Here is a 26577-nt window from a genome sequence, read left to right as displayed (position 1 = left end):
AAGGTGAAAATTTTGGATTTGTTTCGTAATGTTTCTAAGCGTTTGGCTTAAATCGCTAAAAAGGTGAAATTTTTGGATTTATTTCATAAACTTTTAAACGTTTGGCTTAAATTGCTAAAATGGGGAAACATTTTAATTTGTTTGGTAATGTTTGTAAACGTTTGGATAAAATCGCTTAAAAGGTGAAACGTTTGGTTTTGTTTCGTAACGTTTGTAAACGTTCGGCTTAAATCGCTAAAAAGGGGAAACGTTTGGATTTGTTTCGTAACGTTTTTAAACGTTTGGCCTAAATTGCTAAAAAGGTGAAACGCTTGAATTTGTTTCGTAATGTTTGTAAACATTTGGCTTAAATTTCTAAGATGGTGCAACGCTTTTATTTTTTTCGTACCGTTTGTAAACGTTCGTCTTAAATCGCTAAAAAGGTAAAACGTTTGGATTTGTTTCATAACCTTTGTAAAAGTTCATCTTAAATCGCTAAAAAGGTGAAACGTTTGGATTTGTTTCATAACCTTTGTAAACGTTTGGCTTAAATCGCTAAAAAGGTGGAATGCTTGGATTTGTTTCATAACGTTTGTAAACGTTTTGCTAAAATTGCTAAAAAGGTGAAACGCTTGGATTTGTTCTGTAACGTTTGTAAACGTTTGGCCAACATTGCTAAAAAGGTAAAACATTTCGATTTATTTCGTAGCGTTTGTAAACATTTGACTTAAATTGCTAAAAAGGTGAAAGGCTTGGATTTGTTTCGTAACGTTTGTAAACGATTGGCTTAAATTGCTAAAAAGGTGAAATGCTTGGATTTGTTTCGTAACGTTTGTAAATGTTTTGCTTAAATTACTAAAAAGGTGAAGCGCTTTGATTTGTTTATTAACGTTTGTAAACGTTTGGCTTAAATTGCTAAAAAGGGGAAACGCTTAGTTTTGTTTTGTAATGTTTGTAAACTTTTAAACGTTTGGCTTAAATTGCTAAAATGGGGAAACATTTTAATTTTTTTCGTAATGTTTGTAAACGTTTAGATAAAATCGCTTAAAAGGTGAAACGTTTGGTTTTGTTTCGTAACGTTTGTAAACGTTCGGCTTAAATCGCTAAAAAGGGGAAACGTTTGGATTTGTTTCGTAACGTTTTTAAACGTTTGGCCTAAATTGCTAAAAAGGTGAAACGCTTGAATTTGTTTCGTAATTTTTGTAAACGTTTGGCTTAAATTTCTAAGATGGTGAAACGCTTTTATTTTTTTCGTACCGTTTGTAAACGTTCGTCTTAAATCGCTAAAAAGGGGAAACGTTTGGATTTGTTTCATAACCTTTATAAACGTTCGTCTTAAATCGCTAAAAAGGCGAAACGTTTGGATTTGTTTCATAACCTTTGTAAACGTTTGGCTTAAATCGCTAAAAAGGTGGAATGCTTGGATTTGTTGCATAACGTTTGTAAACGTTTTGCGAAAATTGCTAAAAAGGTGAAACGCTTGGATTTGTTTCGTAACGTTTGTAAACGTTTGGCTTACATTGCTAAAAAGGTGAAACATTTCGATTTATTTCGTAGCGTTTGTAAACGTTTTGCTTAAATCGCTAAAAACGTGAAATATTTGGATTTGTTTCGTACCGTTTGTAAACGTTTGGCTTAAATCACTAAAAAGGTAAAAAGTTTGGATTTATTTCGTAATATTTGTAAACGTTTGGCAGAAATTGCTAAAAAGGTAAAACATTTGGATTTGTTTCGTATCGTTTGTATACATTTGGCTGAAATTGCTAAAAAGGTAAAACGCTTGGATTTGTTTCATTACGTTTGTAAACGTTTGGGTTAAATTGCTAAAAAGTTGAAACGCTTGGTTTGTGTTTCGTAACATTTGTAAATGTTTGGCTTTATTTGCTAAAAATGGGAAACGTTTGGATTTGTTTCATAACGTTTGTAAACATTTGGCTTCAATCGCTAAAAAGGTGAAACATCTGGATTTGTTTCGTAACGTATGGAAACGTTTGGCTTCAATCGCTAAAAAGGTGAAACATTTGGATTTGTTTCTTAACGTTTGTAAACGTTTGGGTTCAATCGCTAAAAAAGTGAAACGTTTGGATTTGTTTCATAACGTTTGTAAACGTTTGGCTTAAATCGCTAAAACGTTGAAACGTTTGGATTTGTTTCGTAACGTTTGTAAACGTTGGGCTTAAATTGATAAAAATATGAAACATTTGGATTTGTTTCGTAACGTTTGTAAACATTTGGTTTCAATCGCTAAAAAGTGGAAACGTTTAGATTTCTTTCGTAACGTTTGTAAACACTTGGCATAAATCTCGAAAAAGGTGAAACGTTTGGATTTGTTTCCTAACGTTTTAAAAGTTTGGCTTAAATCACTCAAAAGGTGAAACGTTTGGTTTGGTTTCCTAACGTTTGTAAACGTTTGGTTTTGTTTCGTAACTTTTGTAAACGTTTGGCTCAAATTGCTAAAAACGTGAAACGTTTGGTTTTGTTTCGTAACATTTGTAAATGTTTGGCTTAAATCGCAAAAAAGGTGAACCGTTTGGATTTTTTTCGTAACGTTTGTTAACGTTTGGGTTCAATCGCTAAAAAGGTCAAACGTTACGATTTGTTTCGTAGCTTTTGTAAACTTTTTGCTTAAATCGCTAAAAATGTGAAACGTTTGGTTTTGTTCCATAAAGTTAGTAAACATTTGGCTTAAATTTCTAAAAAGGTGAAACGCTTGGATTTGTTTCGTAATGTTTGTAAACTTTTGGCTTAAATCGCTAAAAAGGTGAAACATTTGGATTTGTTTCGTAACGTTAGTAAACGTTTGGCTTAAATAGCTAAAAGGTGAAACGTTTGGATTTGTTTCATGCGTTTCTAATCATTTGGCTTAAATCGCTAAAAAGGTGAAACATTTGGATTTGTTTTGTAACGTTTGTAAACGTTTGGCTTAAATCGCTAAAAAAAGTGAAACATTTGGATTTGTTTCGTAACGTTTGTAAACGTTTGGCTTAAATTGCTAGAACCGTTTGGTTTTGTTTCGAAACGTATGTAAGCGTTTGGCTTAAATTTCTAAAAATGGGAAATGCTTCGATTTGTTTTGTAACGTGTGTAAACGTTTGGCTTAAATCGCTAAAAAGGTGAAACATTTGGATTTGTTCCGTAACGTTAGTAAACATTTGGCTTAAATCGCTAAAAGGTGAAACGTTTGGATTTGTTTCATACGTTTCTAAACATTTGGCTTAAATCGCTAAAAAGGTGAAACGTTTGGATTTATTTTGTAACGTTTGTAAACGTTTGGCTTAAATCGCTAAAAAGGTGTAACATTTGGATTTGTTTCGCAACATTTGTAAACGTTTGGCTTAAATCGTTAGAACCATTTGGTTTTGTTTCGAAACGTTTGTAAGTGTTTAGCGTAAATTTCTAAAAAGCGGAAATGTTTGGATTTGTTTTCTAACGTGTGTAAACGTTTGGCTTAAATCGCTAAAAAGGTGAAGCGTTTGGATTTGTTCTGTAATATTTGTAAACGTTTGGCTTAAATTGCTAAAAAGGTGAACCGTTTGGATTTGTTTTGTAACATTTGTAAATGTTTAGCTTAAATCGCTAAAAAGGTGAAACATTTGGATTTGTTTTGTAACATTTTGCTTAAATCGCTAAAAAGGTGAAACATTTGGATTTGTCTCGTAATGTTTGTAAACGTTTGGCTTAAATCGCTAGAAACGTTTGGATTTATTTCGTAACATTTTAAATGTTTGCTTAAATCGCTAAAATGGGGAAATGTTTGTATTTGTTTTGGAGGAACATTTATAAACGTTTGACTCTTTTTCATAACGTTGCAAACGTTTGGCTTAAATTGCTAAAAAAAATTGAAACGTTTGGATTTGTTTCGTAATGTTTTAACATTTGGTTTTGTTTCGTATCGTTTGTAAATGTTTGGCTTAAATCGCTAAAAACGTAAAACGCTTGGATTTGTTTCGTAATGTTTGTAAACATTTGGCTTAAATCACTAAAATGGGAAAACGTTTGGATTTGTTTCGTAACGTTTGTAAACGTTTGGCTTAAATCTTTAAAAAGGTGAAACGTTCGGATTTGTTTCGTAACGTTTGCAAATGTTTGACTTAAATCGCTAAAAAGGAGAAATGCTTGGATTTGTTTTGTAACGTTTGAAAACGTTTGACTTGAATCGCTAAAAAGGAGAAACGTTTGGTTTCGTTTTGCAACGTTTGTAAACGTTTAGCTTAAATTGCTAAAAAGGTGAAATGTTTGTATTTGTTTCATAACGTTCGTATAATTTTGGCTTAAATTACTAAAAAGGTTAAAGGCTTGGATTTATTTCGTAACTTTTGTAAACGTTTGGCTTAAATTGCTAAAAAGGTGAAACGCTTGGATTTGTTTCGAAATGTTTGTAAAAGTTTGAATTTGTTTCGTAACGATTGTAAACGTTTGGCATAAATTGCTAAAAAATTGAAACGTTTGGATCTGTTTCATAACGTTTTAAACTAGTTTTGTTTCATATCATTTAAAAACGTTTGGCTTAAATCGCTAAAAACGTGAAACTCTTGGATTTGTTTCGTAACGTTTGTAAACGTTTGGCTTAAATCCCTAAAATGGGAAAATGTTTGGATTTGTTTCGTAACCTTTGTAAACGTTTGGCTTATATCGCTAAAAATGTGAAACGTTTGGATTTGTTTCGTAATGTTTGTAAATGTATGGCTTAAATCGCTAAAAATGGGAAACATTTGGATTTGTTTCGTAACGTTTGTAAACGTTTTGCTTAAATCGCTACAAAATTGAAACCTTTGGATATTTTTGTAACGTTTTAAACGTTTGGATTTGTTTTGTAACGTTTGTTAACGTTTGGCTTAAATCGCTAAAAAGGTGAAAACTTTGGATTTGTTTCGTAACGTTTGTTAATGTTTTGCTTAAATTACTAAAAAGGTGAAACTTTTGGATTTATATCGTAATGTTTGTAAACGTTTGGCTTAAATCGCTAAAAATGTTAACCGTTTTGTTTTGTTTCGAAACGTTTGTTAGCGCTTGGATTAACTTTCTAAAAAGGTGAAATGCTTGGATTTGTTTCGTAACATTTGTTAACGTATGGCCTATATCGCTAAATAGGTGAAACATTTGGATTTGTTTTGTAACATTTGTAAACGTTTGGCTCAAATTGCTAAACAGGTGAAACGTTTGGATTTGTTTTATAACATTTGTAAATGTTTGGCTTAAATTGCTAAAAAGGTGAAACATTTGGATTTGTTTTGTAACGTTTGGCTTAAATCTCTAAAAAGGTGAAAGGCTTGGATTTGTTTCGTAACTTTTGTAAACGTTTGGCTTAAATCGCTAAAAAGGTGAAACGCTTGGATTTGTTTCGAAACGTTTGTAAACGTTTGACTTTGTTTCGTAACGTTTGTGTCACGACCCAATATCAGGACCGAGACCGGCGCTAGGGAATGGGAGTGGTTGCTCCGAAACCCGTAGCAAGCCTAAAAAAAACGTAAAATAAATTTTCGCCAAACATAAACGTCATGCATGACAGACATAAACACGTGTCATGCTGGAAGCACATGCCAGGCAAACATATCCTCTGGCAGTCACAATATAAATAACGCAGCGAGCGTAAAACATTTAAAACATTAAACATTAAAGTTATATTTACAGAAAACTATACATTACAAGCTGACTTGCAAAATACTTATCTACTACAGCTCTAAGAGTAAAGTACTGTTTCTTTACATACTCAAAAATTCAGACTTCTGGAAGTAGGATAGAAGTCCGTTGTTTCAAAGCGTCTTTAACCTGAAAGGAAGTCTGTGAGGGGTCAGTATATTGGGATATACTGAGTGAGTTCATACATTTACTAATAAGTATACAAATAAAACATAAAACCGCAATCAATCATATACAGCCAAGTACAGGATCCGATTGAAACCTTAATCCTCAAACATACTAATCATCAATCAAGCAACCCAATCATTAATATCAAATTGTGAGTCCAACTCACTGGTGGGTCCAACCCACTAGATACGGGGACTCCAGGCTACACCATAGCCGAGTGCTCGCTCGTATCGATCTATTCCTCAAATCTCAAATTTCGTAATCATAGTCAGCTCATAGCTGTATTAAATCAAAACTGGTGATCACGCAGTCCTATTGCCGCTCAATAGGTAGCACGTTTCATCGGATCAATACTGGTTTCAAATCCAGCGTATGCGTAATTCATATAAAAGTTTCGTATATAAAACATGTTGTTCAAATATAAAGCAATATAAAATAATTGCTTAAATAAATACTTTAAAAGCAAATCGTATAAACTCACTGAAAACACTTATCCAAAAATACGTCGGGGCTTTAGAACGTCAAGCTTCCCGAACTACTGGTCCAGCTGCTTCTTGCCTCGCCGGATCTAAAACAAATTTTAAAACATTTGACTTGTATTAGAATCCTATTCTAAGATTGACTCTAGACTCGAGACTCGACACACTGAACTTTAATTAACCGTCGTGCTTCTCACGTGATTATCCCGATAAACGGTATCTAACCCGTTTACGGATCGTAAATCACTTTTAACTCAATCCTCTTTTAACCTCATTAGGTTAACGCATCTAATTAAACAATAATTAATCGAATGTTAATCCATTTCAATTTTCGATATGCGCGTATTATAAATTTTCCTCAAAAATCTAAGTCGATTGGCGAAAACATTGTGCGTACGCACGTCTGCCTGTGCGATTGCACAGGGGACTGTGCGTCCGCACGGTGTGACTGTGCGTTCGCACAGTCCTGGCAGAATGTGCGTTCGCACAGTGCGTGACTGTACGTTCGCACAGTCCTGGCAGAATGTGCGTTCGCACAGTGCGTGACTGTGCGTTCGCACAGTCACCTGACTGTGCGTTCGCACAGTCCAGCTGTGCGTTCGCACAGTTCGGCTGTGCGACGCACAACCACGGGCCTTTGCACGGGAGTCGATTCTGATGAGCTCCAACGCGCCAAAACGCTCAAAACGTATCCAAAATGCTATTTCTAACTTCAAAACACCCAAATACGATCCTATAATCGATAGAACGATAAAATCGTTTCGTGGCCTAAAACTTTGAATCGATATAACTCAAAATATATCCGTCTAAACGATAAAACGTCAAGCTTACCGTGATTACCCGTCGAAATACTATCGTTTTGAGTTATAGAACGTCGGAAACGGGCGAGAAACGGAAACCACGCGACGGAACGTAATCGTTCGCTGTTTATAAATGAAGAAGGAAGAAGATGAAGTGAGGTATCTGGATGCGTCCTTCATCCTATGGGTTATATATATATATAATGGCTTATTTGCACTTTGATCCTTGAAACTTTTCAAAAGTTTCAATTTAGTCCAAAATCTATCCGCGTCCAAATTTTAAACGATCTCCGATCAACTCGAAACTTTTACCACAAATACTATATATTATTTCGCGGACTTTGGCGAAATAAAATCCATTACGGAATTTATAATTTATTTTATATTAATTTTCAAAGCTAAATCCTCAAATCCCGCTAATTGACTTATTAAAATTTATTCAAAATTCCCGATATAATAAAATTAAATCCTCCTTAATTTAATTTATCGGAAATCACGACATGTAGCACGACGTAATTACCTTAAAATATTTTGGGGTATTACATTCACCCCCCCCTTAAAATAAATTCGTCCTCGAATTTAAAATTTAGCCACGTACCTTGGGTAAATAGATATGGGTATTGCTGCGTCATATCCTCTTCTGCCTCCCACGTGCACTCTTCTACGGACTGACTTCTCCAAAGAACTTTCACCATCGGAATCCTCTTCGTTCGCAATTGTCGTATCTGCGTATCGACAATCTGCACTGGCCGCTCTTCGTATGTTAGTTCCTCGCTCACGTCCACCACTTGCGGTTGACCTATTCGAGAAGGGTCTGGTACATATTTCCGGAGCATGGAAATATGGAAGACAGGATGAACTTGAGACATCTCTGGTGGCAAATCCAGCTTGTAGGCAACTGAGCCTATACGTTCGATGATCTGATATGGTCCGACGTATCTCGGAGCCAATTTGCCCTTCTTTCCGAAACGAATCACTCCCTTCATCGGTGATACTTTGAGAAACACGTAGTCTCCGATTTGAAATTCGATATCCTTTCTCTTGGGATACGCGTAACTCTTCTGTCGACTGGAAGCAGTATTCAGACGCTGCTTTATCAACGGTACTTTTTTTGACGTAATTTGGATGATCTCTGCTCCAGTGAGCTTCCGTTCGCCGACTTCATCCCAACAGATAGGGGATCGACACTTACGCCCGTATAACGCTTCGTATGGAGCCATTTCGATGCTCGAATGATAGCTGTTGTTGTAGGCGAATTCGACTAGAGGTAGGTACATATCCCAACTACCTCCAAAGTCTAGTACGAATAATCGAAGCATATCTTTTAACGTTTGAATCGTCCGGTCAGACTGACCGTCTGTCTGAGGATGAAATGCAGTGCTGAAATTCAATCGCGTTCCTAACGCGTCTTGTAAGCTCTTCCAAAAATGAGAGGTAAATACGGAACCTCTATCTGAAATGATTGACACGGGGACTCCGTGTAGGCTCACGATCTTATCGATGTAACTCTCCGCCAACTTTGCTGCAGAATACGTCGTCTTGATAGGAATGAAGTGCGCTGACTTCGTCAAACGATCCACGATTACCCAAATGGAATCAAAACCTTTCTGCGTCTTGGGCAATCCAACTACGAAATCCATCGTGATTTGCTCCCACTTCCACTCCGGGATGGGTAACGGCTGAAGAAATCCGTAGGGTCGCTGATGTTCCAATTTGACTTGCTGACAAGTCGGGCATTTAGCCACGAATTCCGCGATATCTTTCTTCATTCCACTCCACCAATATGTTGTCTTGATGTGTAGATCTTTGTGGAACCAGGATGAATGCTATAGATCGTTCCATGAGTCTCTTCCATGATCTTCTTTCTCAAGTCGTCAATGTCTAGTTGTAATATCCCGTAAGATTTTAAATTATTTTCCGTTAATTTTCCGGTGGTTTTCTGGTCATTTTATTATTTTTTTTGATTTTGGTCTTCCGGTTTGGTTTGTGGTTCAACCGGAGGGTTGAACCACCCTTCTTGGTCATCAGGTCTCATTTTGAGACCTGATTATGTTTGGTCTCGTACGAGACCTGAAGGTCCCGTACCTCTTCTTTTTTTGCCCTGGTCTCGTACGAGACCAGGCTGTCCCGAACGAGACCTCAGCAGTTTTGCTGAGTCTCGTTCGAGACTTGTAACGGCAGTTTGGGGAGGCTTAATTTCTGCCATTACTACTCGGATTTCTTTCCTTTTCCAGCTGATTTGATTCCTCATTTTCCTTTCCTACAAATTCAGAAAACTCTTGCTTCCATTCTCTTCGTTTTTCTCCATAATTTTCACCTCCAAATTCTGCTCCAAACTCAGCCCCGTGGTAAGTGTTCTTGACCACTTTACATTTCAGATTTCAAGCTTTGAACATACTTTGGTTTTCTGATCCGTGTGTGTTCGTTTCTAGATCGAAACTGAAACCGTTTGATCTCAGGCGTTCTAGACTCGTTTACCTTCGATTCAATTCGTTCGCTTCGCTTAACGGTACGCCGTTGATCTCGTTCTATTGCCGTTCGGTTTATCGCTTTTGTTTGTTAAATTCTGTTCTTGGTTGGTTTTGATTACTGCCGATGGGTTCTTTTCATTTTGCATTGATTTTGATTGTTTGGAAGTTATAAATCTCTTGGGTTAGTGTTAGTTAAGCTTTCAATGTGAATCAATCCATTTTTCCTTTTCGTTCTTCGTCCTCGGAAAGCTTGGGATTCGGCAGTTAACATTGATGTTTGATTCTCCTTGTTAATTGATTATGGGTGTGTAGCAATGGTGTTGTGTTGATTTGGTTTGATTTATGGCTATTAGGTTGCTTTGGTTTGATGAGAATTGATAGGGGACTTAGCTTCAGAAACTTAAGAATGGTGTTATGCCAATACAGGGGTGGCGGGTTCTTTGATATTTGATTTGGAGAAGATGGCTGAATTCTCACTTTAGTCACCAATGTCTTTTACTTAAAACAAATTAATCCTTAAGGTTAAACTTTAAACTAATAACTTGGGTTTTTATTTTATGAAGAAATTAAATGGTGGAAATGATAGATAACTATAATTTAAGTTAATATAATTACTCGGGTAGTTATATTTGCTTTCGATGTCGTTTTGTCAAAAGTTGGCTAAATTACAATTTAGCCCCTGAACTTATTTATAACCTTATTAAGTAGATTTTTGATTAGTAACTTTATATTGGGTTTTAATTATAAACAAAACAATTAATTTGATTTCGGATATCAAATTAGCTAAATTACAATTTAGTCCCTAAATGGCAAAAGTACAGTTTAGTCCCTAATTGGCTAAAGTGCAATTTAGTCCCTAAGCTTTTATTTGACTTATTTAATTAAGTTTTGATTTGTAACTTGGGTTACTTTGAATTGAAGTTATTGAGTTCCGCTTTTTAAATGGATTATTATTTTGTTAAATTGTTTTATAAATATAAACTTGGGTTTATATTTGATAAACGTTTTGAATCGGGTTAGACTTGGGTCGCCCGACAAGTGAGGTTAGCTTGGTAGTTTATGATAACTCGGCTAACCCACTATTTGGAAATTAATTATTATTTAAAGTTATTAAATAATATTTATAAATTGGATTTTAAGCGGGAACTCAATAGACTTATATTAATTGGGTTTTATTACCTAATGGGTATTATTTGTGTGTGCCTTGGATTATTTATTCCGACGTGTTATTTGTGCTAGTCCTATGTGGTGTCTAGTACTCTTTAGAGTTAGGGTCTGATTTTAATAATTATTTTATTTGTCTAGACTCGTCTACTGTTCGTGCTTCAGAGGCGAACCAGAGTTAGTTGCTTGCCGGTATTTCACGCGGATTAGCAAGCAGTGAGTTTATATTTACTATTTACCGCTTTATTAAGTAAATTGTTATTTTAATATTAAATATATATACTGTACGTATATTTCGAACTGTTTTTATATTATGGCTCTTAGTTGGAACATGCTACCTAATGGGCATCATTAGGACTGCGTGCGCACCGGTATTGATCTGGGTAAGGTATATATGGAAATGTGGTAACTCGGTGTGAGAATAGCTCTCGGGACCAGGTAGAGTAACTCGGTGTAGCTCAGCTCTCGGGACTCTGGTATAAGTGTGGTCAGTGGTAACTCGGTGTAGCTCAGCTCTCGGGACCAGACCTATTGGATTATGATTATTATTTAGAATTGTGGATTAGGGTTCCAACTATTATCTGTAATATCGTTATTAAATGTTTTAAACGTTTTAAAGGTTTTCCACTTAATAAATGTAAATAGTGGTATGAACTCATCTCAGTATATCTGACCCCGTTGTTTTCCCAATTTTTCCCAGGGTTATGATCTGAGAGAGTCTGGTGATCTCCGCATTTACTTTTCCTCGGAGGTTCCATTTATTTTGATAAACTGTCAAACTATTTTATTCTTAGACCGCAGTAGTTGACTAGACGTCTTTATTATTGTTACAGTTGTTTGTCGGATTGGTCTGACTGGTTATATTGCTCTGGCATGTTATGTATTTATTTCGGATTATTTATGTTATGCCTATTTTAGACCCAAAATTGAATAAGCATGTTATATTAACTGTTGATTATTATAAATGCTAGTTTAGGCTGAAGTCTCGGTTGCCCCCGAGCATTGGTTTTTTCTGCAGGTTTATGTGTTTATGAATTAAATGAAAGGCTAGCTACGGGTTTCGGTACTACATTACCCATACCCTAGCGCCGGTCGCGATTCATGAAAATGGGTCGTGACAAACTTGGTATCAGAGCTTTGGTTTCAAACCAAGGCCATTGCTTGCTATGTGTTTACTCTGTTAAGTATGGTTGTGTCTTAGGAACTACTGCGGATATAGGATTCTGTCATGTCTTTAAAAACGTCATCTTTTGATTTTAAAAACATTCTGCCTACACCAATAGGATTGCGTCGAGTCAGTCATTGTATGTTGATTTGATATTGTTAAATGCTAATTTTATTTCACTTGGGTGAACATTTTATTACTGTTGATTTCTTGGGAAATCCTATATGTTGCTTGTTTTGTTCATACTTGGGTATGAAATATCTGTTATTTAAATTGTTGTCGTTCAATCTTAGGATATGGACAACGTTATTCGTACTCGTGCTCGTGCCGCGGCAGAGCAAGAAGCTGTGGCTGATGATGCGAATTCCATGGAAGTCGATCAGAACGTACCACCTGTTCAGGCTAATGCTGGACGTGGTCGAGGTGGAGGTGCTGGCAGAGGTAGAGGTGCTGGTAGAGGCAGAGGAGCTGGTGCTGGTAGAGGTGGAGTTAGGGGACGCGGTGCAGCAGGTGTTCAGGCACCGAATGTGCAGCAGGCACCAGAGGTGCAACAAGCACCAAATATGCAAGCGTTCGACTTCACTACCTTCTTGGCTGGCGTTGTCGAGATGCAGAACAATCAGGCTCTACTGCAGAATCAGTGTAATATACTGGGTCAGTTAGCGCAGCAACAGCAACCTCAGGTTGGTGCTGTAGCTGGTATTGGTGGACTTGCTGGTGTCGGTCATATTCCAACAGACAGAGAGTTGGTGATGACCTACTTGAAGTTGAATCCGACTTCTTTTGATAGTACTGGGGATGCTCTTGACTTTTTGGAGGAATTTGAGTACAACAGTCAGAGGATTCAAGCTTCTGATCGTCAGTCAGTGATGCTTGTGGAGATGTCGCTGAAGGGTCCAGCTAAGGACTGGTATCGCGATAACATCAGACCAGTTATGGATACCTTGTCTTGGGCTGATTTTGTGATCAGGTTCAGAGGTTACTATCTACCCTTCTCTGTTACTGAGAGTTTCAGAGAAAAGCTGCTAAATTTGAAGAAGGGGGATAGATCAGTGACAGACTACACTACTGAGTTTGTACGTTTGGGGCGTTTTGCTACAGATCTACAGGGTGATCAAGAGCGAGTGAACGACCGTTATGTTAGGGGTTTAGGCTCGGAGTTTCTTCCTTTGCTGATAGGGACAAACATGGAGTTTGCCCGGTTAGTGGATAGTGCGCGACGGATGGAAAATTCGATGGTTCAGTTTGGATCGATCTCTGACCCTTTCCAAAATCAGAAGGGAAAGAGTGACGTTCCTAGTGGGGGGCAACAGGCCCTAGTGCAGCATGGTAGTGGGAACTACTACAGTGGCTCCTCTCAGGCCAATAAAGGGAGTCGCCGTACTCACAACAAAGGGTGCTAGGAGTGCTCCGTACAGCTCTAGCAGCAGTGGGAGTAACCGTGGTTCAGGACGAGGGTACAGTGGTGGATCGAACATTCCGTTCTGCCAGAATTGCAGACGTAGGCATTATGGTCAGTGCCAGTTAGCTCCTGGAGGTTGTTTCACTTGTGGCCAGCCGGGTCATTTTTCTAGGGAGTGTCCGACATCTGGGCAGCAGATGTCTAACTCCAGTGTGGCGCAGTCATCTTATCAGCAGCAGAGACCTGCGTTTACACAGTCTGTAGGGTACTCTCAACCTGCAGCATCTTTTGGTGGCCAGCGGGGCCGTGGTTCTGGTGGCAGAGGTTTTGGTGGCCGTGGTAACGGCGGTAGAGGTTCCAACGGTTATGGTACTGGACAGAGTTCGCAGCAGCAGCCGCAGGGTCAGGCCAGAGTGTTCGCACTTACTCCTCAGGATGCGCGTGCATCAAATGCTGTGGTGCAAGGTACCATTCTGATTTCTTTTATAGATGCTTTAGTGTTATTTGATGCGGGTGCAACCCATTCGTTTGTATCTACATGTTTTGCTGGGAAATTGGGTATGGCACCATCTGTTTTTAGTGAACCTCTAGCTGTGTCTACACCTATGTCTGAAGGTGTAGTAGTGGACTTTGTTTATCCTTCGTGTCCAGTGGTTATTCAGGGTAGAGAATTATGTGCTGATTTGATTGTACTTGACGTTCTTTCTTTTGATGTTATCTTGGGGATGGACTGGTTGTCACGCCATTATGCTTCTATTGACTGTCGAGGGAAGTTAGTCGAGTTCAGGATTCCAGGTGATCTACCTTTTTCCTTTCAGGGAGAAAAGGCAGAGACACCTAAGAATCTGATTTCCGCCATCAAGGCGAAGCGGATGTTAGGCAAGGGTTGCCAGGGTTTTCTTGCTGTGGTTCGTGATTTGGAGGCTGGTGGTAGTGATATGCATAGTGTTCCGATAGTGAATGAGTTCACTGATGTGTTTCCAGAGGAATTGCCTGGATTACCGCCTGATCGGGATATTGAGTTTTGCATTGATGTGGTTTCTGGTACAGCTCCGATTTCGATACCGCCGTATCGGATGGCTCCTGCAGAGCTGAAGGAGTTGAAGGACCAGTTACAAGAGTTGTTGGATAGCGGGTTCATCAGACCGAGTACTTCTCCGTGGGGTGCTCCAGTTCTGTTTGTAAAGAAGAAAGACGGTTCCTTTCGGCTGTGTATCGACTACAGACAGTTGAATAAGGCTACTGTCAAGAACAGATATCCTCTTCCTCGCATCGATGATCTGTTTGACCAGTTGCAGGGTGCGAAGTGTTTTTCCAAGATTGATTTGAGGTCTGGGTATCATCAGCTACGGATCCGTGATGCAGATGTGCCTAAGACTGCTTTTCGGACTCATTATGGACATTTTGAGTTTCTGGTTATGTCCTTTGGTCTGACGAACGCACCAGCAGCGTTTATGGATATGATGAACAGAGTGTTCAAGCCGTTTTTGGATCAATTTGTTATCGTCTTCATTGATGACATTTTGATCTATTCTCGGAATGAGGAGGAGCATGCTTATCATTTGAGGACTATACTACAGACGTTGCGTGAGCATCAGTTGTACGCTAAATTCTCAAAATGTGAGTTCTGGTTGGATCAGGTTACCTTTCTAGGACACGTGGTGTCGAAAGATGGGATCAAGGTTGATCCGAAGAAGATTGAGGCGGTCATGGATTGGCAAAGGCCAAGGTCAGTTACCGAGATCAGAAGTTTTCTGGGTTTAGCTGGTTACTATCGTCGGTTCGTGCAAGATTTCTCCAGAATATCTGCACCTTTGACTAAACTGACACAGAAGGGTGTCAAGTTTGAGTGGACTGACAAGTGCGAGGCGAGCTTTGAGAAGCTCAAGGAGATTTTGACTACAGCTCCGGTTTTGGCATTGCCTTCTGGCATTGATGGGTTCACAGTGTATTGTGATGCGTCTCGGATTGGTTTGGGTTGCGTTCTGATGCAACATGGACAGGTGATTGCCTATGCTTCCAGACAGTTGAAGAAGCATGAGGTGAATTACCCTACGCATGATTTAGAGTTGGCAGCTGTGGTTTTTGCGCTGAAAATCTGGAGGCATTATTTGTATGGTGCTACTTGTGAGATTTTCACTAATCATAAGAGTCTGAAATATATCTTTGATCAGAGAGAGTTGAACTTGAGACAGAGGAGGTGGTTAGAGTTGCTGAAAGACTACGACTGTACTATTCAGTACCATCCCGGTAAGGCTAATGTGGTAGCCGATGCGCTGAGTCGCAAGTCTTCGGGCAGTTTGGCTCATATTTCGGAGATTGGGCGTAGACCCATGGTGAGAGAGTGGCACAGTTTGATAGCTTCGGGCTATGGTTTGCAGATTTCTCAGGCTGGATGTTTGTTAGCACAGCTACAAGTGCAACCTGTTTTGATTGATCGGGTCAAAGCTTTACAAGCTGAGGATCCACAGTTGAAACGGATTATTGAGGAGGTTCAGCAGGATGGAAATTCTGAGTTTACTTTTGTGGATGGTGTTCTGAGACATGGTTCGAGATTGTGTGTTCCGGATTCAGATGGTTTGAGGGACCAGATTCTGGAAGAAGCGCACAAGTCTGCTTATAGTGTTCATCCGGGTTCTACTAAGATGTACCATGATCTTAAGGGTACCTACTGGTGGAGCGGGATGAAGAAGGATGTCGCTGAGTATGTTTCTAAGTGCCTGACTTGCCAGCAGGTGAAGCTGGAGCATCAGAGACCTTTTGGCTATCTGCAGCCACTACCTATTCCAGAGTGGAAGTGGGAGCGAATTGCTATGGATTTTGTGGTTGGTTTGCCACGTACTCGACAGGGGTACGATTCCATTTGGGTTATAGTTGACCGTTTGACCAAGGCAGCTCATTTCCTTCCAATTAAGGTTTCGCATTCTGCTTCGAGGTTGGCTCAGTTGTACATCGACAGGATTGTCAGTTTGCATGGTGTACCGGTTTCTATTGTTTCAGACAGAGGTTCTGTGTTTACTTCGAGGTTTTGGAAAGCGTTACAGGAATCCTTGGGTTCTCGGTTGGATTTCAGTACAGCTTTTCATCCTCAGACTGACGGTCAGTCTGAGAGGACTATTCAGACGTTGGAGGATATGCTCAGGATGTTTGTTCTCGATTTTCAGGGTAGCTGGGATACTCATTTGCCGTTGATTGAGTTTTCTTATAACAACAGTTACCACGCGAGTATCGAGATGGCGCCGTATGAGGCTTTGTACGGGCGCAAGTGTAGATCTCCTATCTGTTGGGAGGAGGTCGGAGAGCGTAAACTCTCGGGAGCGGAGATTATTCAGATTACCTCAGAGAAGGTACCGTTGATCAAACGGAGGTTAGAGACTGCTTTTAGTCGGCATAAGAGTTATGCAGATCCGAAGAGGAAAGACATTGAGTTCCAGGTTGGTGATTTCGTATTTCTTCGGGTTTCGCCTATGAAAGGCGTGGTTCGTTTTGGTGTCAAGGGAAAGTTGGCACCGAGGTATATTGGTCCTTATGAGATTTCGGAGAGGATTGGAGCTGTGGCTTATCGTCTGGTTCTACCGCCAGACATGTCGTTAGTACATCCGGTGTTTCACGTTTCTATGTTGAGAAAGTGCATTTCTGATCCTTCGCACGTGATTGTGCCTCAGAGTGTTGAGATTGACCAGGAGCTGTCCTATGAGGAACAGCCAGTTGAGATTGTTGATACGCAAGTGCGTAAATTGCGGAACAAGGAGATTCCGATGGTTAAAGTTCTCTGGCGCAATCATTCCGTAGAGGAGTGTACTTGGGAGACCGAGTTGGATATGCGGAATCGCTATCCTTTTCTTTTTCCGTGAGGTGCGATATCTTGATTTCTGTGACTTTTTATAATTTCTACTTGTGTTACGTGTTGTTTTAGTGTGAATTGCTTACCGTGTTAAATTCGAGGACGAATTGTTAATTAGTTGGGGAGAATGTAATATCCCGTAAGATTTTAAATTATTTTCCGTTAATTTTCCGGTGGTTTTCTGGTCATTTTATTATTTTTTTTGATTTTGGTCTTCCGGTTTGGTTTGTGGTTCAACCGGAGGGTTGAACCACCCTTCTTGGTCATCAGGTCTCATTTTGAGACCTGATTATGTTTGGTCTCGTACGAGACCTGAAGGTCCCGTACGAGACCTCTTCTTTTTTTGCCTTGGTCTCGTACGAGACCAGGCTGTCCCGAACGAGACCTCAGCAGTTTTGCTGAGTCTCGTTCGAGACTTGTAACGGCAGTTTGGGGAGGCTTAATTTCTGCCATTACTACTCGGATTTCTTTCCTTTTCCAGCTGATTTGATTCCTCATTTTCCTTTCCTACAAATTCAAAAAACTCTTGCTTCCATTCTCTTCGTTTTTCTCCATAATTTTCACCTCCAAATTCTGCTCCAAACTCAGCCCCGTGGTAAGTGTTCTTGACCACTTTACATTTCAGATTTCAAGCTTTGAACATACTTTGGTTTTCTGATCCGTGTGTGTTCGTTTCTAGATCGAAACTGAAACCGTTTGATCTCAGGCGTTCTAGACTCGTTTACCTTCGATTCAATTCGTTCGCTTCGCTTAACGGTACGCCGTTGATCTCGTTCTATTGCCGTTCGGTTTATCGCTTTTGTTTGTTAAATTATGTTCTTGGTTGGTTTTGATTACTGCCGATGGGTTCTTTTCATTTTGCATTGATTTTGATTGTTTGGAAGTTATAAATCTCTTGGGTTAGTGTTAGTTAAGCTTTCAATGTGAATCAATCCATTTTTCCTTTTCGTTCTTCGTCCTCGGAAAGCTTGGGATTCGGCAGTTAACATTGATGTTTGATTCTCCTTGTTAATTGATTATGGGTGTGTAGCAATGGTGTTGTGTTGATTTGGTTTGATTTATGGCTATTAGGTTGCTTTGGGTTGATGAGAATTGATAGGGGACTTAGCTTCAGAAACTTAAGAATGGTGTTATGCCAATACAGGGGTGGCGGGTTCTTTGATATTTGATTTGGAGAAGATGGCTGAATTCTCACTTTAGTCACCAATGTCTTTTACTTAAAACAAATTAATCCTTAAGGTTAAACTTTAAACTAATAACTTGGGTTTTTATTTTATGAAGAAATTAAATGGTGGAAATGATAGATAACTATAATTTAAGTTAATATAATTACTCGGGTAGTTATATTTGCTTTCGATGTCGTTTTGTCAAAAGTTGGCTAAATTACAATTTAGCCCCTGAACTTATTTATAACCTTATTAAGTAGATTTTTGATTAGTAACTTTATATTGGGTTTTAATTATAAACAAAACAATTAATTTGATTTCGGATATCAAATTAGCTAAATTACAATTTAGTCCCTAAATGGCAAAAGTACAGTTTAGTCCCTAATTGGCTAAAGTGTAATTTAGTCCCTAAACTTTTATTTGACTTATTTAATTAAGTTTTGATTTGTAACTTGGGTTACTTTGAATTGAAGTTATTGAGTTCCGCTTTTTAAATGGATTATTATTTTGTTAAATTGTTTTATAAATATAAACTTGGGTTTATATTTGATAAACGTTTTGAATCGGGTTAGACTTGGGTCGCCCGACAAGTGAGGTTAGCTTGGTAGTTTATGATAACTCGGCTAACCCACTATTTGGAAATTAATTATTATTTAAAGTTATTAAATAATATTTATAAATTGGATTTTAAGCGGGAACTCAATAGACTTATATTAATTGGGTTTTATTACCTAATGGGTATTATTTGTGTGTGCCTTGGATTATTTATTCCGACGTGTTATTTGTGCTAGTCCTATGTGGTGTCTAGTACTCTTTAGAGTTAGGGTCTGATTTTAATAATTATTTTATTTGTCTAGACTCGTCTACTGTTCGTGCTTCAGAGGCGAACCAGAGTTAGTTGCTTGCCGGTATTTCACGCGGATTAGCAAGCAGTGAGTTTATATTTACTATTTACCGCTTTATTAAGTAAATTGTTATTTTAATATTAAATATATATACTGTACGTATATTTCGAACTGTTTTTATATTATGGCTCTTAGTTGGAACATGCTACCTAATGGGCATCATTAGGACTGCGTGCGAACCGGTATTGATCTGGGTAAGGTATATATGGAAATGTGGTAACTCGGTGTGAGCATAGCTCTCGGGACCAGGTAGAGTAACTCGGTGTAGCTCAGCTCTCGGGACTCTGGTATAAGTGTGGTCAGTGGTAACTCGGTGTAGCTCATCTCTTGGGACCAGACCTATTGGATTATGATTATTATTTAGAATTGTGGATTAGGGTTCCAACTATTATCTGTAATATCGTTATTAAATGTTTTAAACGTTTTAAAGGTTTTCCACTTAATAAATGTAAATAGTGGTATGAACTCATCTCAGTATATCTGACCCCGTTGTTTTCCCAATTTTTCCCTGGTGATCTCCGCATTTACTTTTCCTCGGAGGTTCCATTTATTTTGATAAACTGTCAAACTATTTTATTCTTAGACCGCAGTAGTTGACTAGACGTCTTTATTATTGTTACAGTTGTTTGTCGGATTGGTCTGACTGGTTATATTGCTCTGGCATGTTATGTATTTATTTCGGATTATTTATGTTATGCCTATTTTAGACCCAAAATTGAATAAGCATGTTATATTAACTGTTGATTATTATAACTGCTAGTTTAGGCTGAAGTCTCGGTTGCCCCCGAGCATTGGTTTTTTTTGCAGGTTTATGTGTTTATGAATTAAATGAAAGGCTAGCTACGGGTTTCGGTACTACATTACCCATACCCTAGCGCCGGTCGCGATTCATGAAAATGGGTCGTGACACTAGTACACACATTCGATTGCCATATTTCAGTATTCCGTTGACGATACTAAAATCTTGACTTTTTCCTTGTTGAACTTCCTCAATTAAATGCATTAATTGAGGGTCGTCCACTTGCAACTCTTTGATCTGATCTATCAACGTCGATCGTATCGTTAGTTGAGCCATTAGGTTTCCGAGAGATGAAATCTCAAACTCAATTCCTTGGCTAAACATCAGGTGAATCTCGTTGATTAATGGTCTCCGCCACATCGTTGTAACATGCGCGAGACTTCCTGCCGACTTCCTGCTTAAGGCATCTGCCACGACGTTGGCCTTGCCTGGATGGTATTGTATCGTGCAGTGGTAATCTTTTAATAGCTCCATCCATCTCCTCTGTCTGAGGTTCAATTCCCGTTGATCGAAAATGTACTTTAAACTTTTATGATCTGTAAAGATCTCGCACGTAGCGCCGTATAAATAATGTCTCCAGATCTTTAGCGCGAAAATCACCGCTGCTAGTTCTTGATCGTGCGTCGGATAATTCGCTTCGTGCTTCTTAAGCTGTCGTGAAGCGTATGCAATTACTCGACCGTGTTGCATAAGGACACATCCTAGTCCAACTCTTGAAGCATCACAGTAAACTGTGAACCCTTCAGTTCCTTCTGGTAGTGCTAAGACTGGTGCTGTCGTCAGACACTCTTTCAGTTTCAGAAAACTGAGTTCACACTGATCTGTCCAGTTGAACTTCGCGTTCTTCTGAGTTAACTTCGTCAAAGGTACAGCGATCTTTGAAAAGTCCTGTACAAATCGTCTATAATATCCCGCTAAACCAAGGAAACTTCTAACTTCCGTAACTGATTCAGGCCGCTTCCATTCTATCACAGCTTCGATCTTCTTTGGGTCAACCTTAATGCCGCTTTGTGAAACCACATGACCTAAGAAGGCCACTTCCGTTAGCCAAAATTCACATTTCGAGAATTTGGCGTAAAGCTAATGCTCTCTTAGCGTCTGTAGTACTATCCGCAAATGCTGAGCGTGCTCTTCTTCTGTACGTGAATAAATCAAAATGTCGTCGATAAACACAATTACGAACCGATCCAAGTACGGTTTGAATATTCTATTCATCATATCCATGAAGGCTGCTGGGGCGTTCGTCAATCCGAATGACATAACAAGAAACTCGTAATGACCGTATCGAGTTCAAAAAGCAGTCTTCTGAACATCATCATCGCGAATCTTCAACTGATGATAACCTGATCTCAAGTCAATCTTGGAAAAGTACTTCGCTCCTTGTAAATGGTCGAACAAATCGTCGATTCTAGTTAACGGATACTTATTCTTGATCGTCACCTTATTTAGCTGTCGATAATCGATGCAGAGTCGAAGCGATCCATCCTTCTCTTTCACGAATAGCACTGGTGCACCCCATGGGGATACACTCGGTCTGATGAAACCGCGATCAAATAACTCTTCTAGCTGATCCTTAAGTTCCTTGAGCTCTGCCGGCGTCATTCGATAAGGAGGTATCGATATTGGCTTCGTACCAGGAGCCAATTCGATACAAAATTCAATCTCGCGATCTGGGGGTAATCCAGGTAATTCCGCTGGAAAAACGTCTGGATATTCTGACACCACTGGTACGTCACTTAAGTTCACACTTTTCTTCTCCACGTCTCATACTATCGCTAAGAATCCTTGACATCCCTTCTTTAACATGCGACAAGCTTTAATAGCTGAAATAATACTCGTAGAAGATTCCATCTTGTCACCCTGAATTGAAACCGCTTCAATTCCAGGCGTGTTAAACGTTACCGTCTTCTTCCGACAATCCACATTGGCGTAGTGCTGAGCTAGCCAATCCATTCCTAATATAACGTCAAAATCTAATACCTCGAGTAAAATTAAGTCAACTAACAAATCTCGTCCTTGAACTCTCACAGGACAAGACGGATACACGATACTAACTTCCACACTCTTGCCAACTGGAGTAGCTACTGACAAGGGATTCCTCAGATACGCTGGTTGCACTCCTAACTTACTAGCGAAACTAGGCGAAACAAACGAATGCGTAGCGCCCGAATCAAATAAAATTAGTGCGTCTTGAGAAGCGATAGGAAAGGTACCTTGCACCACAGCATTGGAAGCCTGAGCCTCCTGAGGATTAGTGCAAAGACCCTAGCCTGACTTCCTCCAGCCTGCGAAGTCTGACCAGTACCACGACCTCCGCCATTTCTGCCTCCTTGATTTGCATAACCACGGCCTCTCTAACCAGTGAAGGTACTTCATGTCTGATCGTACCCTGATGCTGCCTGCTGTGCAGTCCTCTGCTACTGATAAGAAGGCTGCATCACAGTAGTCATCGAACCCTGGGGCATCTGCCTCGGACAATCTCTCGCAAAATGGCCCCGTTGACCACAGTTAAAACATGCTCCACTAGCAATATAGCACGCGCCGTAGTGCCTCCTATTACAGTTCAGACATAAAGGAACTCCGCCTCCCATGTCACTCATCGATCAGGCACTAAATCTGGTGCCTGAAGTACTGACTCTAGTTCCATATCGAGCTCTCTTATTTCTCTGCTGCCGTGATGTGGGTCGAGAAAGACTCCTAACATATGATTGGGTAGGTGCGCTCTGTACGATGCGGAACACATCACTCCTCACAGGCGCAACACTGGAAGGATCGGGAATCTTCCCAAAACGGATCAGAGAAACTTCCATTTGCCTAGCGCTATCGATCTATTGCACCAGGGTTCTTCCGATATCAGACGTCAGACTCACAAATTCAGCTCCTAGACCTTCTACAAACCTTGAGTTCACTCTGACTGGGTCTGCAGTCAGGTCTGGTGCAAACCTACTCACTCTGGTAAACTCCGTTACAAATTCTTGCACAGACCGATTGCCTCTACACAGGGTTAACCACTGACTACGATAACTCTCCGTCACCGCATATGGTAAGAAATATTCTCTAAAGTGGTTAGCGAATTCAGCCCAAGTCATAGTGTCTATGGTTGGCTGAATGTGCTGCTGAAACCAATCTTTCGCGGGTCCTTTCATTGACATTTCCACCATAATGATGGTCTGTCTCCCATTAGCTTGCAGGCGTCGAGCGTTACGTTCTACTTCTTCGAGGAAGTCTAGAGCATCACCTGAGCCGTCAAACTTAGTTGGCTTAAGGCGCATATAAGCCAAGACGATATCTCGATCAGTGAAAGCAACATTGCGTAGCTGTTGCTGGTGTAGCTGTTCACGATGCATGTTCTGCACCTCCGCCTGATTCGCTTGCATAGCCGCAATTCCAGCAAGAAACTGGTTCAGATCAAAACCCACAACATTAGGTTGCTGGGCTTGCGCTTGCACTCCGGGTGCCTGTGCTTGGGCCTCTTGGCCACCACCTCCGCCCTGAACAGAAGACTCATCTTGAGCTTCTGGATGGACGTCATGCGCCCCTTCTATAACATTTCGTGCTGCAGCAGCAGCTCGCTCTACTTCTTGTCGTTGGTCAGACATCCTGACCAAGACAAACAGCGTTACTTAGCCACATAATCGCATATTATCGCAAACGCATATCGAATTAAACGCGCATCTCATCACATGCGAATACACACGTATGACAGACTCACATCCTAGAGGGAAAGATGAAATTTTAAAATCAAATGAATACGCAACAAAGACAAGACTCGAATCCTATGTGCTGTAGTAGAATCCTAGAAAAAATCATTCACTCTCCTAACTTAAGCAATGGTAACTGGACCATGCTCTGATACCAACATTGTCACGACCCAATCTCAGGACCGAGACCCGCGCTAGGGAATGGGAGTGGTTGCTCCGAAACCCGTAGCAAGCCTAAAAAAAACGTAAAATATTTTTTCGCGAAACATAAACGTCATGCATGACAGACATAAACACGTGTCATGCTGGAAGCACATGCCAGGCAAACATATCCTCTGGCAGTCACAATATAAATAACGCAGCGAGCGTAAAACATTTAAAACTTTAAACATTAAAGTTATATTTACAGAAAACTATACATTACAAGCTGACTTGCAAAATACTTATCTACTGCAGCTCTAAGAGTAAAGTACTGTTTCTTTACATACTCAAAAATTCAGACTTCTGGAAGTAGGATAGAAGTCCGTTGTTTCAAAGCGTCTTTAACCTGAAAGGAAGTCTGTGAGGGGTCAGTATATTGGGATATACTGAGTGAGTTCATACATTTACTAATAAGTATACAAATAAAACATAAAACCGCAATTAATCATATACAGCCAAGTACAAGATCTGATTGAAACCTTAATCCTCAAACATACTAATCATCAATCAAGCAACCCAATCATTAATATCAAATTGTGAGTCCAACTCACTGGTGGGTCCAACCCACTAGATACGGGGACTCCAGGCTACACCATAGCCGAGTGCTCGCTCGTATCGATCTATACCTCAAATCTCAAATTTCGTAATCATAGTCAGCTCATAGCTGTATTAAATCAAAACTGGTGATCACGCAGTCCTATTGCCGCTCAATAGGTAGCACGTTTCATCGGATCAATACTGGTTTCAAATCCAGCGTATGCGTAATTCATATAAAAGTTTCGTATATAAAACATGCAGTTCAAATATAAAGCAATATAAAATAATTACTTAAATAAATACTTTATAAGCAAATCGTATAAACTCACTGAAAACTCTTATCCAAAAATACGTCGGGGCTTTAGAACGTCAAGCTTCCCGAACTACTGGTCCAGCTGCTTCTTGCCTCGCCGGATCTAAAACAAATTTTAAAACATTTGACTTATATTAGAATCCTATTCTAAGATTGACTATAGACTCGAGACTTGACACACTGAACTTTTATTAACCGTCGTGCTTCTCACGTGATTATCCCGATAAACGGTATCTAACCCGTTTACGGATCGTAAATCACGTTTAACTCAGTCCTGTTTTAACCTCATTAGGTTAACGCCTCTAATTAAACAAAAAGTAATCGAATGTTAATCCTTTTCAATTTTCGATATGCGCGTATTATAAATTTTCCTCAAAAATCTAAGTCGATTGGCGAAAACATTGTGCGTACGCGCGTCTGCCTATGCGATTGCACAGGGGACTGTGCGTCCGCACAGTGTGACTGTGCGTTTGCACAGTCCTGGCAGACTGTGCGTTCGCACAGTCCAGCTGTGCGACGCACAGCCACGGGCCTTTGCCCGGGAGTCGATTCTGACGAGCTCCAACGCGCCAAAACGCTCAAAACGTATCCAAAACGCTATTTCTAACTTCAAAACATCCAAATACGATCCTATAATCGATAAAACGATAAAATAGTTTCGTGGCCTAAAACTTTGAATCGATATAACTCAAAATATATCCGTCTAAACGATAAAACGTCAAGCTTACCGTGATTACCCGTCGAAATACGATCGTTTTGAGTTATAGAACGTCGGAAACGGGCGAGAAACAGAAACCACGCGACGAAACGTAATCGTTCGCCGTTTATAAACGAAGAAGGAAGAAGATGAAGTGAGGTATTTGGATGCTTCCTTCATCCTATGGGTTATATATATAATGGCTTATTTGCACTTTGATCCTTGAAACTTTTCAAAAGTTTCAATTTAGTCCAAAACCTATCCGCGTCCAAAATTTAAAAGATCTCCGATCAACTCGAAACTTTTACCACAAATACTATATATTATTTCGCGGACTTTGGCGAAATAAAATCCATTACGGGATGTATAATTTATTTTATATTAATTTTCAAAGCTAAATCCTCAAATCCCGCTAATTGACTTATTAAAATTTATTAAAAATTCCCGATATAATTAAATTAAATCCTCTTTAATTTTATTCATCGGAAATCATGACACGTAGCACGACGTAATTACCTTAAAATATTTTGGGGTATTACAGTTTGTAAATGTTTAGCATAAATTGCTAAAAAATTGAAACGTTTTAATTTGTTTCATAACGTTTTAAATTGGTTTTGTTTTGTATCGTTTGAAAATGTTTGGCTTAAATCGCTAAAAACGTGAAACGCTTGGATTTGTTTCGTATCGTTTGTAAACGTTTGGCTTAAATCTCTAAAATGGGAAAACGTTTGGATTTGTTTCGTAACGTTTGTAAACGTTTGGATTAAATCGCTAAAAAGGTGAAACGTTTTGATTTCTTTCGTAACGTTTGTAAACGTTTGACTTAAATTGCTAAAAAGGGAAAACGCTTGGATTCGTTTCGTAACGTTTGTAAACGTTTGAATGAAATCGCTAAAAACGAGAAACGTTTGGTTTTGTCTCATAACCTTTGTAAACGTTTGGCTAATATCGCTGAAAAGGTGAAACGTTTGGATTTGTTTCGTATTGTTAGTAAAAGTTTGGCTTAAATTGCTAAAAATGGGAAACATTTGGATTTATTTCGTAATGTTTGTAAACGTTTGGTTTAATCGCTACAAAATTGAATCGTTTGGATATTTTCGTAACGTTTTAAACGTTTGGATTTGTTTTGTAACGTTTGTTATCGTT

Source organism: Mercurialis annua, linkage group LG4 (genome assembly GCF_937616625.2).
Source record: "Mercurialis annua linkage group LG4, ddMerAnnu1.2, whole genome shotgun sequence".
NCBI classification, from domain to species: domain Eukaryota; kingdom Viridiplantae; phylum Streptophyta; class Magnoliopsida; order Malpighiales; family Euphorbiaceae; genus Mercurialis; species Mercurialis annua.
The sequence above is the reverse complement of the archived record's forward strand: the minus strand, read 5'-3'. Positions refer to the sequence as shown.